We start from the raw sequence: 12,368 nt of genomic DNA on the forward strand, positions 1-12,368 counted from the left end.
TCACAGGCTGCTCACCTGGAATTTGCACTGAGACCCCATGAATTCCATCAGCCACCTGATCCTTCCCACTGCCCTCAGCCGCTCATGTACCTCCTGGATGTGGTCCAGGGGAGCAGGACCTGAGAGAAACAAATTGGGACAAATTGCTAAGGAGAAGTACCAAAAAATAGTCCAAGCACATAGGGAGAAAATCAGCAAGGCAAAGGCAAAAATGAGTTCTAACTGTCAAGGGACATAAAGACAATCAGAAGCAGCTCTATAAATGCATTAGGAGCAAGAGAAAGACAAAGGAAAGTGTGGGGCTACTACTCAGCAGGGAAGGAGAGCAAAGAATGGATGACACAGACAAAGCCAAGGTGTTTAATGCCTTTTTTGCTTTAGTTTTCTCTAAAAGGTTAATGACGACTAGATGCTTAACACAATATTAACAACAAGGGGCAGGAATACAGGCTAGACTAGGGAGAGAACAGGTAAAAGACAATTGAGGTCAGTTAGATGTATTCAAGTTGGCAGAGCCTCATGATATTCACCCTAGATGGAGCTAGGCAAAGAAATCGCTGAACCTTTAGGAGGGTTGAGGTCCCAAAGGACTGGAGAAGGGCAGACACAGAACCTGTCTTCAGAAAGGGGAACAAGGAGGCCCCAAGGAATTATAGACCTGTCAGCCTAACTTTGGTACCCAGAAAGATACTGAACAAGTTATTAAACAGTTTGTAAGAATCTAGAGGAGATAATAGGGTAATAACAAATAGCACCATGCCAAACCAATCTAATTTCCTTCTTTGACAGGGTTACTTGCCTAGTGGATGGAGGCAGGCAGTATATGATGATGTATATGAAGTTTAGTAAGGCTTTTGACACAGTCCCACAAGACATTCTCCTAAGCAAACTAAGCCAGTCTGATCCAGATGAGATTACTATAAGGTGGGCGCCCAACTGATGGAAAGATCGTACTCAAGAGGAGTTATCACTGACTCGCTGGCAAAGTGGGAGGGTGTCTCAAGTGAGGTCCCCAGGGTGTGCCTGGTCAGTACTAATCAATATTTTCATTAAGAACTTGGTTAACGGAAAGAGAGGATGCTTGTAAAGTTTGCGGATGACACCAAGCTGGGAGCGGTTGCAAGCACTTTGGAGGACAGATTAGAATTCAAAATCAGCTTGCTAAATTGGAGAGTTGGTCTGAAGTCAACAAGATAAAATTCAGTCAAAACAAATGTGACGTAACACACTTAGGAAGGAAAAATGCATAAAAACAAAGTGGGGGATAACCGGCTAGGTGGCAGTACTGCAGAAAAGGATCTGGGGCTTATCATGGATCTCACACTGAATATGAATCAACAGTGTGATGCTGTTGTGAAAAAGGAAATGCCATTCTGAATTGTGTTAGCTTGGAGCTCTGTGTCCAGTTGCAGGCACCACGCTTTAAGAAAGATGTGAACAAACTGGGGCCAGTCAGAGGACAGCGACAAAAATGATCAGCAGTTTAGAAAACCTGACCTGTGAAGAAAGGTTGAAGGAATTGGGCATGTTTCATCTTGAGAAGACGGAGGGGGCACCTGTAACAGTCTTCAAATACGTTAAGGGCTGTTATACAGAGGATGGTGACAAATTGTTCTCCATGTCCCCTGGAGGTAGGACAAGAAGTAATGAGCTTAATCTGCAGCAAGGGAGATTTAAGTTAAATATTAGGAAAAGTCTAAGGGTGGCTAAGCACTGGGACAGGTGACCTAGGGAAGTGGTGGACTCCCCATCATGGAGGTTTTAAAAACAGGCTGGACAAACACTCAACAGGGACAGTCTAGGAATGCTTGGCCCTACCTCAGTGCAGGGGTGGAGTAGATGACCTCTTGAGATCCCTTCCAGCCTTGCACTTCTGTGATTCCCTCTTCCCAGGTTCTGGGATCGAGGAGACCGAATCTCTGTTAAGGACATTTCCCTCTTTTGGGAGCACAAACCACCCACAGAATCTACTTCCTGTGGCCCCAGAACTAGAATGTTGGGAATCTGGCTCCGGGCTTTGGCCAGGTTGGTGGGGCCATGGTGAACACAAAGGAATGCCAGGTTCACATGAGGGCTCAGTGGAGAACACAGCAGATCCCGCCACGCTCCTCCACCCCACCCCATACAGACTTTTTCAGATATAGTGGGGCACTTGGCCCTCCAGCCCAAGAACCTTTGTAGAGAACGTGCTCTGAGGGCCGAAGGCACGGGGTGTCCCATGCTTGGGATTAAACAGAGCCTTGGTCCCTGAGCCCCACCCAGCTACAGGACTAGTCCCCTTCCTGCCCCACGCCTCCAGACCTTCAAGATGATTTGCAGCACCAGAAGGTTGGGCTCCTGATCCTCGCACACCAAGGCCTTCAGCATCTCATCCATGGTTTTCAAAGTCTGCATGCAGAGCAGAGGAGAAACCAGAGCAAGTGGAGTTACCCAGCCAGGTGATGAACCAATGCCCTGGCGTGTGACACCCCCCAGGTCATAGCAGCCCCTGGTATTACAGCTCACCCACTCACTTGTATCCATGGGGACCTACTACAAACTCCTCTTGGCAACAGGGCCCCACCTGTCTTTGCTCTCCCAAAAAGCCCACTGCACACAGTCTATCCCACTGGGAGAGTCAGACAGGACTCCACATTTGGAGGGCAGATTTCCAGCCAAGTTTCGGCTCCCCTGGCCTATGTGCACCTGAAGCAGCCGATCTCAGGCCTGTGCCCCCAGCCACGCATGGGGGATGAATGTGCTTGTGAAGGGAGTGTCTGTTCCCCACTAATTGTCAGTGCATGTGAAGGATAAATGCCTACTACTGCTACCCTAGGAGGGAGTTACTCCTTTATCTGGGCCTGTGCTTTGGGGCCTGTGCTTTGGTGCTGCAGGTCCTGAGCTGAAGTCCTGTCGGGAGCTGTGATCATTACACTCTTATGCCAGTGCCAGGTAACCCAGGGGACAGTACACGAGCGAGTGGCAGGATTCCCACTCAGTTTGGGACAGCTCAACATGGCCGGTTTGGGGCTTACTTTGGTGTAGAGAGCAGCCTCCACCTCCTCCATGGTGTGTGCTGGAGGCAGGGAGAAGATGCTGGAGAAGCAGGTGGCGAGCAGGCTGGGTTGTGTCAGGATCCGCACCGGTAGCTTCATTTTGCTAAGAGAAGAGACACATGCGGTTGGGGTCTGAGGCGGGACTGATGTGCTAATATTGCCTCAGGCTCCCAGGACATGGAAACACCTGCGGGGCTCCAGCTGGCGGGTGGCAGATGAGAACAGGCCAGGGGGTGGTGGAAGGAGTTGGTGCTGCCTTCTCCCATACCAGCAGGCAGGGACTTAGTGTAGCCTGCAGCTGTCTGCTGTGACCCCACCAGCACTCACCGGCTGGGGCAGAGATCGCTGCGCTTCACCGAGAAACAACATCCTGCAAATGGCATGGACAGGAGACTAGAGCCTGCTGGCACCAGCGCCTCTGAACCCAGCAGCCACAGTGCAGAGGAGCCTGCCAGTCCTGCCCCGCTGGGGGCAGAGACCCTCCCACCACAGCCGTCTGCACTGCGGCTGCACAGTCAGGCCAGCACCGAGATGCTGCATCAACCCGCAGCCGGGCAGAACCGAAGCAGAGATCTAAGCCCTGCCCCTGCCCATTGCTCTCAGCCTGCTGGACAGGGCACACAGCTGTGTGCAGGGGGGCAGGAAGGTGGGGACAGCCCAGACAGCATTACCCTCTTCACCCCCACTGCCAGAGCATGGCCCCAGCACATGCAATGAGGTGCCAGGTGACTACTTGAGCTGCCCCTGCAGCCGCACCCCTCGTGGCAGGCGGCAGCCAGTGAGAACAGCTCGCCCACTGCTGGCGCAAATCCCTCCCCTCTCACCCCGCAGAGGCGATCATGGCCAATGCCGTCGCCTGCCCCATTGTCAGGAAGCCAGTGTGCAGTGGGAGAGCTGCTCCAGCTCCTGCCCGCCTCCTCTTCCCATTCCTGGGGAACCTATCGAGCCAACAGCGAGAGCCCAGCTCCAGCCGCAGCATCCATCACCTTCCAGGCGCCTGATGGACAGGGAAGCTCAGAGCAGGGCGCTAGTGGCACTGAGAGAGAGCCCCCATGGCACAGGCAGTGCCAAGTGCCAGGGCTCAGCCTGCCCAGCCTCTCAGCCACTGGGAGTCGCTGAGCTGCCAGTGTGGCGCAGCTGGCACAGCTGGCACTGACTCCAGTCGCTCCGCTCCAGCAGCACCTAACTGCCCCTCTCCCCCAGAGGACTGGTCCTGCCTCCACGCCCCTCCACCATATCTTCATAAGGCCACGTGGAGGTCACCAGGCACTGAAGGATCCTCCACCACCTACCCACTGGTGCCAGTCCACATGCACCAGCACCATCATCTGGTGCCACATTTCCTGGGGGAATAAGAAGATGGGGGAGGAGCAGAGGGGGAAATGCCCTGGAAAACTGGCCATGCCAAGAGGCTGGCGTGTCTGGCTGCACGTAGCACTGGCTGGGGCTGGGCCGGGCAGGCTGGGTACCTCAGCTTCATGATGGCGAGCATAGCTTGCTGGCGCATCACGCCGGTCAGAGTCGACGGACTCGTGATCAATCAGCTCCTGAGGAGACAATGTGGGAAATGCCAGCTGGGCTCCAAGCTCCTGCAAGGCTCCGTCAGGGGATCAAAGCGCAGGGCCTGCAACACGTGGGCTCGGCAGCCAGGTCGTCCTACTGCAGGCTTGATGGTGTGCAGGGCTCCAGCCGGGGAGCGCAGTGCAGGGCCTGTGCTCAGTGTCCCAGTGTCACGTGCCAGTGCTCTGCAAAGGCTCCATCAGCATTAGCACCCAAGGACTCCACCTGAGATCAGGCCCCCTTGTGCCCGGTGCTGCACACACACAGTGAGCCAGTCCCTGCCCCAGAGAGCTCACGAGCTAACTAGGCGAGACAAGGCATGGGAGGGGTGAGGCACAGAGGGAAGTGACTTGCCCAAGGTCTTACTGCAGAACTGGGAGTAGAACCCGGTGTGTTGAGCCCCAGCCCACTGGACCACCCACCAGCCCACGCTGTCCCACGTTCAGGGAAGGGAGGTTAGCTCTGGAAAGCTTTCTGCAGCACTGGAGAGCAAAGACTTTCCAAATCTACGGAGCAGATTTGTTGCTAGTTCCCTAGTGGGCACTGACTGCGGAGTGTTGGGGCTCTGGGCAGGGAGACTGGCATAGACAGAGCGACCCGGTGACTTGGGAAGCTGGGTGCAAGGGAACAATCTACGTTTCAATACAGTTATATGTTTAGGAACAAAGACGGCAGGTCACACCCACAGCATGGGGGTCTTAACCTGGGAAGCGGTGACTCCTGAAAAGACTTGGCAGTCATGGTAATCAGCTGCCCATGAGCGCCCAGTGCGAAGTTGGGGCCAAAAGGGCTAATGCCATCCCAGGATGTACAAACAGGGCAATCTCCAGTTGTTAGAGAGGTTATTTTCCCTCTGTATTTGGCACTGGTGCGACCGCTGCTGGGATCCTGTGTCCAGGTCCGGTGCCCACAATTCAAGGAGAATGTTGATAAATTGGAGGGGGGTTAGAGAACAGCCCCAAGAGTGACTGAAGGACTGGGAAACATGCCTGATAGTGAGAGACTCAAGGAGCTCAATCAGTTCAGCTTAACAAAGAGAAAGTTACAGGGTGACTTGATGACAGTCTGTAAGTACCTACAGGGAAGCAAATACTGGATAATGGGCTCTTCAGTCTGACTCGATCCAATGATTGGCAGCTGAAGTTCGACAAATCTGCAAAGATCTCCAGGACAATCACTAAACCCGCCAAGTAACACAGCCCCAGTGTGTGTTTTACTCACCTTTATCTTCTCCACTAGCAGGGCTTTGTTCATAAAAGCAGGCAGGCTTCTGAGGGTGCTGATGGAATCCAAGAACTTGAGTTTCTTAGCCTCGTCCTCGCCCGCAGAGATTAGACACAAACAGGAAGGTTAGCGTGGAAAGGAGCTGCCAGTGGGAGAGATGTCAGAAAGCTTCCCCAGTGCTGCTCAGGCTTTGATATGCCAAATGGCAGAAGGCCATTCATCCGGCAACAGGAGTGACTATCTGGGGAGGGCAGGGCAGCTCTGTATGAAACCGGACCAGAGAGGAGCAGATCTCACGGGGTAGGTGTCAGAGAGGAACTGCAACATGGCAGCTAAGCAGCCAGACAGTGTTAGCAGGGGCTTGACAGAGTGGGAGGAACATCTGGGTGGGATACCTGACACCCCAATATTCACCACTGTCATGTCATTAGGATATGTTTTGTACAAAGTACATATTGTAAGGTATTGTAAAAGTCTTTATCTGCTAGACATTAATGTCTCATTGGATTGTATGTGCTATCGCTGTATGTGCAGTTATGAAGTTCAGCTATGTATGTGTTCCTGAAACACGTTGTGAGGTTCAAAACAATCTTTCAGGTACAACAGTAAAAATGCCAAACAATGGCTTCTTGAGGAAATGCACACAAACAGCATAGAAACCTCTTGAGATAACGCTACACAGTGGGAACTGTTGGACCCAGGTCGCAGCAAAGAGTTTTCCAGCAGGTGGGAAGAGGAGATAAAGGGAACAATGACATCGGGGACCTCACGCTCCTGCAATAAGACACCTGGAAACACCTGAGGACAAAGATTGAACTATGAGAAGTGATGGTCTCAGGCTGGAGAGAGATTCCTAACCTGTGTAAGAAAACCTGGGAAATCCAAGCTGCACAGCAAAGAATCTTAAGAATCTGCCAGCCTGAGAATTTGCTAGTGTAGATCCTATCTATCTAGTGTGGAAAGCTTAGTTTGTATGTTGTGTTTATTTACTAAGGTAATCTGCCTTGTTCTGTTTGCTATCTCTTAGAACCACTTAAAATCTACCTCTTGTAGTTAAGAATCTTATTTCTTGTTTGTACCATAACCCAGTTTGTACAATTAGTAACTGGGGAGGGCAAAGAGTTGGGCATGCCTCTCTCCACATCAAGGGAGGAGGCAAATTTCATAAAACCTTTGGGTCTGTACTCCAAAGGAGGTGGGCACCAGAGTACTGGGACAAGCCCCTTCAGCTGAGTCTTCCCAGAGCTGATCTCAGGGTCTGTGTCTTTCTGCAGCTGGGCATGGCCCTGCCTGAGTGTATGGCTGAAAGTGGCTTGTGAGCCAGCCCAGGGCCGCCCAGAGGATTCTGGGGCTGGGGCAAAGCAATTTCAGGAGCCCCTTCCATAAAAAAATAGTTGCAATACTATAGTGTCATGTATTTGGAAATGTAAAAAATAACCAGTGAAATACATTCAAAAAATAATTTTTAATAATTTGAAAATACACCTCTACCTCGATATAACGCTGTCCTGTGGAGCCAAAAGTCTTACCGCATTATAGGTGAAACCGTATTATATCGAACTTGCTTTGATCCACTGGAGTCGCAGCCCCACCCCCATGAGCACTGCTTTACGCGTTACATCCGAATTCGTGTTATATTGGGTAGTGTTATATCGGGTAGAGGTATACACGAAATACATGATTTTAAAACATTCAATGCTTTAATGTGTGTGTCATAACTATAAAGGGAAGGGAACTGCCCTCCTGTGTACAATACTATAAAATCCCTCCTCGGCAGAGACACTAAAATCCTTTTACCTGTAAAGGGTTAAGAAGCTCAGGTAACCTGGCTGACACCTGACCCAAAGGACCAATAAGGAGACAAGATACTTTCAAATCTTGGCGGCGGGAGGAGGCTTTTGTTTGTGCCCTTTGTTTTGGTGGTGTTAGCTCTTTGGACTAAGAGGACCGGACATCAATCCATGTTCTCCAAATCTTTCTGAACAAGTCTCTCATATTTCAAACTTGTAAGTAACAGCCAGGCAAGGCGTGTTAGGTTTAACTTTGTTTTCTCAACTTGTAAATGTTCCTTTTTGCTAAGAGGATTTACCTCTGTTTGCTGTAACTTTGAACCTAAGGCTAGAGGGGGTTCCTCTGGGCTCTATGAATCTGATTACCCTGTAAAGTTATTTTCCATCCTGATTTTACAGAGATGAGTTTTACCTTTCTTTCTTTAATTAAAAGCCTTCTTTTTAAGAACCTGATTGATTTTCCTTGTTTTAAGATCCAGGGGATTGGATCTGGACTCACCAGGAATTGGTGGGGGAAAGGAGGGGGGATGGTTAAATTCTCCTTGTGTTAAGATCCAAGGGGTTGGATCGGTGTTCACCAGGGACTTGGTGAAGAAGTCTCTCAAGACTATCTAGGGAAGGGAGTTAGTATTTAGGAGTGGTGGCAGCAAAACCAGATCTAAGCTGGTAGTTAAGCTTAGAGGTGTTCATGCAGGTCCCCACATCTGTACCCTAAAGTTCAGAGTGGGGAAGGAACCTTGACAGTATGTATACATTTGCAATTACATAATGGGCTGTCGCTGGGTGATGGTGATGGTTGGTGCCAATGGGCCGGCGCTGCCTGGGGGTGGCGCTGCTGTTGCCCAGGGCTGGGTGGGGAGCTGGGCTCAGGGCTGGGGGGGCCTGTCAGGAGGGTGTCCAGCTCAGAGGGCTTACCATGCTGCCTCCCACCTCCCCACTCTCCCAGAGCCTCAAAGCGCGCCGCGTCCAGGAGCTTTCCTGGCCCCTGGACAGCACTGCAGCAGCCTGGCTCCATCGGGACCTGAGCTCACAGCCCCGCCCTCTTACCATGTGGTTCTGAGCAGGAGGTGCTCAGGCCATGCCTCCTTACCATGCAGCTCTGAGTGGGAGGAGCTCAGCCCTGCCCCCTTACCAGGCAGCTCAAGCAGGAGGTGCTCAGGCCATGCCCCCTTACCATGGAGCTCAAGCAGGAGGTGCTCAGGCCCCGCCCCCTTACCATGCGGCTCTGAGCAGGAGGTGCTCAGGCCCCGCCCCCTTACCATGCAGCTCAAGCAGGAGGTGCTCAGGCCATGCCTCCTTACCATGCAGCTCAAGCGGGAGGCGCTCTGGCCCTGCCCCCTTACCATGTGGCTCCAAGTGGGAGGAGCTCAGGCCCCGCCCAAGCCACGCTGCTTTAGCTCTGTCCAGGGCCACTCCTGGAGGCGGTGCGCTGAGGCGTCGGGGGATGGGGGCAGGCGGAGGGAGCCTCCGGCATTCTCGTGGGGGCCTCTGCGTGGCCCGGGGCCTGGTGCAAATTGCCCCACTTTTCCCCCCCTCTGGGTGGCCCTGCCCAAGCCCAGCAAGACAAGGTAAAGGGGGCCCAGGCTGGCAGAACAGGCGAGCTCAGTGGTATCCCGATACATCAGGTGGCACCTCAAAGGGGCTGGAAATTGAAAGTAGACAAATTCAAACTGGAAATGTACGTTTTTAACTGAGAAAGTAATAGACCATTGGAACAACTGAGCAAGTGGCATGGTGGGTGACCTTTTGTAACTCAAGACAGGAGATTTTTAAGATGCTTTAGTTTAAACAGGAATTATTCGGGGGCTGGTCTCTGGCCTGTGTTATACAGGAGGTCACAGTGGTCCCATCTGGCCTTAGAATCCATGCGTCTCCCGGAGAAGGGCGGATGGTGCATGTGGACAGGGCACTAGCTGACAGGTCAGAGGAGGGCTCTTAGTACCTGTTCATTGCTCGTGAGAAAGGCTTCGATGTAATCCAGAGCCTCTTTCTCCTCCGAGTCTAGCCTCATCAAGCAGGCGTTACAGTAGGCTGGTGAATCTGATCAAAGACAGAGCGGTGGTAATACCTGGGTCTACCAAGCTGCAGGCTGGGTGACAGAGATCTTAGAGAAAACCCTTACCCTCACTTCCGCCCCAGCAGGAGCAGCCCGATGCACAGCAGGGTCTGGCACAGCGATTCCTGGATTCTCACCTCTTTGCTGCCCAGCCCAGCAAAGATCCAGTCAGAGCCCTGGTTCCCAACAGCCACCCCACTTCCGCCCAGCATGCAGGCTCAGTCTGGGGATTTGGAGAGCATCACATCTGGAAGGAGGGATGATGTCAGGCCATGAGTGGTGTCCCAACTCTCCAGGCCATTGCTGGAGGGGGCAGAGGGACTGGCAGTGAATTGGTCTGGTCCTCGTGTAGGAGAGGGAACAGTTGCCCAGTCTGTGTGAGAGATGGGGACCCAGAGCCTGCCCGTTCTGCTTGTTCTGACTGCCTCTCCTGCCACCAACAGCCAGCCAGAGCCATCGGGTGTAACCTGGGCAGGCACTGGGCTCCCATCGTCAACACTCCCCCCCAAATGCCCTGTGCTGGGACATGCAACAAAGGAGCCAGCAGATGGGGCTGCAACACCAGGGGGCATCTTATGCTCTGGCCGGTGCCCTGCAATCCTAGGCTTTAACAACCCACCCTGCACCAAGCAGCCCCTTCGACGGGTGGAAAATATCTTCCAACCCTGCAGCGTGACAGATAAGGGTGGGCGATTCAGTCAGTCTCCACCCCATGCTTCGGCTGCCGTTTCTAATGCCCCAATCAGCTCTAGAGGCTGCAGCTGCTGCCAGCAGGAGGGGCCATTCCCCCCTGCCGGGGTTTTCCTGTCTCTCCATCTCATGGCAGCTCAGAGCAATACAAGGTCTATGGAGTCTTCTCCCCGCAGTGACACCCTAGTCCTGCCACCCAACCCCCAGAGGGGCCAAGCCCCACCGCAATGCAGGGCCATGGCCCCGGCCATTTCTGCAGCCCCATCCGCCCACGCAGGAGGTACCCACTCACCGGCATGGAAGGGCTGAGGCACACACAGCTCCTGCTTCTGCTGTGGGCTCTTTTGCCAACTCTTCCATTGGGGAGGTTTCGTCTCCTCCCAGGCACCGATGGGCTTTGAGGGGTCCTTGGGGGCTTCTTCAGCCATCCTGCAAGAAGCCAGGACAAGGCATTGCTTGTGAGTGACGAGAGGTGACTGCCCCGTTCAGCATCAGGGCCAGCCCAATTATTTCTGTTCCACCAGCACCTACAGATGCCAGCTGAGATCAGGGCCCTGTTGCACCAGGTGCTGCAGACAATCGCTGGGCTGTAGGGCTCAGACTCTAACTAGCCAAGGCAGCCAGCAGAGAAACAAGTGAAAGGATGTGCTCAAAGTCACCCAGCCAGTCAGCAGGACAGGCAGGATTAGAACCCAGGTCTCCTTATGCCCAGCCAGCACCCCATCCCGCAGGCCAAACGGCCTCCCTGGGTCACTCCCACCTCTCCTTCTGCTGGTTCACAAGCTGCACAGCAGACAGGCTGGATCCAGCCACTCAGGATTCTTCCTGCCCAGGGAAATTACCCTAATCCCTTCCCCCAGGAATATTGGGGCCATGGCAGTTCCCAGGTGGGCGAGGCCAGGGGGGTGGGGCAGCTGGGGCGGGCTCGTGAGCAGCAGGAGTTGCTCACACACCCCCGTGAAAGGGCAGGAGCAGAAGGTGGGAGAGCAGCAGAGAGGCTGGTACCTTCTCTTCCAACGTGCCCAACCTCAATTGCTTTTATCCTGACCACCCCCTGCAGGGCAGGGCCTGGCTGCTACCCCCACTGAACAGACAGGGAACTGTGGCACAGAGGGAATAAGGGACTTGCCCAAGGCTATGCAGACTATCTCTGGCAGAGCTGGGAAATGGCCATGGGTCTCCTGGGTCCCAGACTGGCACCTTCTCTTCCAACCTCCTGCCCCCTTTGTCCCTGGTTCAGTGTGAGCTGTGAGAGCTCTCTGGGGCACAGGAGAATTGAAAATGCTGCTAAAACCATACCAGGGCCCGCCAGGATCCCTGCAGCTGGTCATTGCAAAGTTGTGAACTGTTCCCTGGCCTCCCAGAGTGGGGCAGTGGGAGAGGGTGGGGCTGGCCCAAGGCCCTGCTGGATGGCGGCTTATGTGTATGGGGTCCCAGTGCTACAAAGCTGTGTGCCAGGGGCCGCGCTTTCTGGGGCTTTCACGGATCATCTCTCCAAGGCCTGTGTGGCAGCAGCCGCTGGAGAGCATCCCAGGCCTGATTCCCCCCATGATGGGTGTCCTGAATGGCCCCTGCTCTGGGGGGCTCCATTCCTCACTCAATGTCTCCTGCTGACTCTACAGCAGCTGCACGGCAGGTGTCCTAATGCAGCCCTAGCCCTGTCCAGAGCTCAGGGGCACTGTCCTGGCATCGGACTGTCTTGGTAAATAGAACAATGGCTCCTGGCAACCTGAGAATGCCAGTTCCCCTGGCATCCTCAGTGCCATTCCCTATGGAAGTGATGGGGTCAGCAAAGGTGATGGAGGTGGTCAGGCCTAGCTCGCTAATGACATTCCAGGTGCAGGGGGCGAGGTGCAGAGCCAGGGAGGAGATTGGGGAGGCAGGAGTGGCACATTGTGATGTGGCGCGGGCGGGAACTAGCTCCCCACATCTGAACGCTCCGCAACACTGGCGGATTCAGATCCAAACCTAGATCAGGCTCCAAATTCACAGAGGGCCCCTCCCCCTGATCTG

This window comes from Mauremys reevesii, linkage group 9 (assembly GCF_016161935.1).
Source record: "Mauremys reevesii isolate NIE-2019 linkage group 9, ASM1616193v1, whole genome shotgun sequence".
NCBI classification, from domain to species: Eukaryota; Metazoa; Chordata; order Testudines; family Geoemydidae; genus Mauremys; species Mauremys reevesii.